This window comes from Actinia tenebrosa, unplaced genomic scaffold (genome assembly GCF_029948245.1).
Source record: "Actinia tenebrosa isolate PJP-AT-01 unplaced genomic scaffold, QUT_ActTen_1.0 utg151602__unscaffolded, whole genome shotgun sequence".
Lineage (NCBI taxonomy): Eukaryota > Metazoa > Cnidaria > Anthozoa > Actiniaria > Actiniidae > Actinia > Actinia tenebrosa.
Genome location: NW_028292592.1, coordinates 15,420 through 18,903, shown reverse-complemented (window position 1 = coordinate 18,903; position 3,484 = coordinate 15,420). Strand labels below are relative to the sequence as shown.

Below are 3,484 nucleotides of genomic sequence, written 5' to 3'. Positions count from 1 at the left end.
TCATTCATTCATTTATTTTCATTCTCAACCTAGGGAATTTTTTTTTCCCAATTGATTTATGAAGCTGGGAATTGTTAATCTTGGTGTTATGATGAACGAATGATGTCAGATGTTTCAAACAAATATAATTCAATCCAGCAATCAATCGATATCAATTACATTTTGATCAATTACTATTTCATTCATTATTTTCATTCTCAACCTAGGGAATTTTTTTTTTCCCAATTGATTTATGAAGCTGGGAATTGTTAATCTTGGCATTATGATGAACGAATGATGTCAGATGTTTCAAACAAATATAATTCAATCCAGCAATCAATCGATATCAATTACATTTTGATCAATTACTATTTCATTCATTTTCATTCTCAACCTAGGGAATTTTTTTTTTCCCAATTGATTTATGAAGCTGGGAATTGTTAATCTTGGCATTATGATGAACGAATGATGTCAGATGGTTCAAACAAATATAATTCAATCCAGCAATCAATCGATATCAATTACATTTTGATCAATTACTATTTCATTCATTCATTTATTTTCATTCTCAACCTAGGGAATTTTTTTTTTCCAATTAGTTTATGAAGCTGGGAATTATTAATCTTGGCATTATGATGAACGAATGATGTCAGATGTTTCAAACAAATATAATTCAATCCAGCAATCAATCGATATCAATTACATTTTGATCAATTACTATTTCATTATTTTTGGACTCGATCCTAGGTAATTGCTGGTTCAGGGCCTGACTCTTTTGGCCAAACGTTTTTGTTTTTTTTTGTTTTTTTGTTTTTGTTGCAATGACTGCATTCGTAGGGTTTTTCACCGGTGCATGTCCTCATGTGATGTTCCATATATTACGTTTTTGGGCTAATCCTTTTTTGCAATGGATACACTTGTGTGTGTCCTCAGGTGCCTTTTCAGTTTTGAAGTTGTTGTAAATGCCTTGTCACAGAAAGAACGTGGTGTGACGTGCCAACATGTGCCTCTACTTTGTCTCTACTGCCATAACATCGGTCGCAATACAAACAATGGTATGACTTGCCACAAGTGTACATTGAGTCCGCTTTTCACTGCTAAGAGTTTGGTTGCAAATCCAGCAGATTCTTGGGCCCACTGAAATGAACAACGAGAAGCAATGACGTTAGAGCCATCGCTGTCCAACACCCACAAAACTGCTAGTAACACACATCATTGAATAAATTGCATGCATGCATGAATCAATCAATCTGGCTATGTAGATAGGTTACAATATCAGTATATATAACTATTACCTTTATCATGATTATAGTTTTATATTTACCATTCCCTTTTTAATATGCATACCACTGTAAGTTTTTATGTACACTGCTTGCAAAGAAAAACACAGACATTTCTGACGTCTCACTCTGAACCTAATTTTTTATTTTCTTATTTTTTCCCCCGTATTTTCAATCCATAATGAATGAATGAATGAATGAATGGATGGATGGATGGATGGATGGATGGATGATGGAATATAATTCTGATACTTTAACTTTTTGCTATCCTCCTGAAGCCTTTCATCAAGTTTTCTTAAAGTGCTACTACGACGAAAATCGCTCCAACTTGGATTCAGCTGAAACTTCCTAAGAATACTCTTTAAAGGTCCAGTAATCACTGTATGAAGTGTTTTCTCGATATTCAGTACGAAAGTATGATATTTTTACGATTATTTTATGGAGTCTGTGACGTCATACACTCAACATCAAACATTGCTACATATATTTGTTTGTATATAAATCCTTAATTTATTTTATTCCTGTGAAGCCCAAAGGGTGGCTAATGTGCTTCTTTCACATTACTTGTGACTATAATTTATATTTTGGGGTGTTTGGGCATTTCTTTCTCCCTTTACTACTGATATTTTGATCATAAACTACAAAGAAATGTATGGAGCGATGTTCGATGTTGAGTGCATGACGTCACAGACTCCAAAAAATAATCGTAAAAATATCATACTTTCGTCCTGAATATCGAGAAAACACTTTATACAGTGATTACTCGACCTTCAAAGAGTATTCTTAGGAAGTTTCAGCTGAATCCAAGTTTGAGCGATTTTCGTCGTAGTAGCACTTTAAATTCAGGGTCAAAGTTCACATGTGCTGTTGCCATGGTAACTAACTTAACGAAAACGTACAAACGTATTCAGTCCTGAACTCCCGTTTCTACAGTAAAGTGAAAGAACACTTTCGCCCCTTGATAACTTTAGGGGCGAGATTGCATTGCACCCCCATGACTTGATATTCATGAGATGAATGAATGAATGCTAACCTAGCTGAAAATCAGTTTCAATATTCACCAAATTAACTGGATAGATGGATGGATGGATTGATACATGCATGGATGGATGGATGGATGGATGGCTTATTATTTCTTTCAAGAGTGAAGTGAGAAAACATAGCACCACAGCAAAAATAATAATGCATCAAGGAACAAGGATGCATTTGCAATGCAGTGAAAGCAGACATATTGATGGTTTTTACAGAGTTTCTTTTGTTATTTTGAGCCCGCGATTCTTTTTAATCACTAACTTCACTGATCCAAGTTATTTGTGTTGTATGTACGTACCGTCGATCGCAAGAGAATGCCAAGGATCGAAAAGTTGTTCAAAAGGTATACTTTAGCCCGCCCCCTCACTCCACGATCCAAATCATTGGGTAAACTAGACAAATGAAACGAATGCCAAACTTCATAGCACTCGACCCTACTACGACGCTTCTTACCTCGAAACTACCACGATCCTTTTCAAAATTCGTCATTCATATCATGTTGAAACTCCTTCGAGAATGACCAAGGATTCTGGAAGCGTAGGTAGAATAAGTCCTCGTACTTTAGGCCTATTCATTCCACTTACTTACACGCATAACAAATTCGACTTTCAAGAGCCACACCGAACGGCGTTTGAAACAGGCCAGGCCGCATGGTTTTATCCAAATGGATAAAATGCAAATTTCGCGAACATGGAAGCGAGTGCCGGCAGTGACGTCGACATCGACAAAGGAAACCCAATCTGCATTATTGCATTCAAACGGGATCCTAGCTACGTGTTACTTAGATATCAAAATTTCAATAGAGTGCACGCACTAAATCCGTGAACATTTATGAGTACTAATTACCGGTACTATTTCATACAGAATTCTTCGTATTCTATTGTTGATTTATCACCATTTAGTACTAAAAGTTAGTATTTGTTTCACGGGTTTAGTGCGTGCACTCTAATTTATGAAGACTGGATAAATAATCGATTCACCTGGATTGATGAATGAAAGACGTCTGCCAATCAGAATCGAGAAAACTTGCAAAAACATAGGCGTCCCTTTGGTTATCGCAATTATGAAGAAAAAAAGAAGAACGCTCCTAACAAGAGAGGTCGGCAACAATGACAATAGTAGCTAATGAGTTTTTCATTTTCGTGCAATGCTGGACAGGCTTTTGTTTCTAGTAGCTGGTCCAATTTTGCGAG

The 3,484-nt window shown here is 36.0% G+C and overlaps 1 long non-coding RNA gene across 1 annotated transcript; it reads right to left on the bottom strand.

Annotated features, from left to right (window-relative positions):
* Window positions 1-515: 515 nt before the first annotated feature.
* LOC148904392 (uncharacterized) lies at window positions 516-2,949 on the bottom strand. The gene is made up of 2 exons (XR_016118927.1): window positions 2,745-2,949; window positions 516-1,116 (listed from the first exon to the last, which is right to left on the bottom strand). It is a non-coding gene; the product is annotated as an uncharacterized LOC148904392 (long non-coding RNA).
* Between the last annotated feature and the right edge of the window lie 535 nt (window positions 2,950-3,484).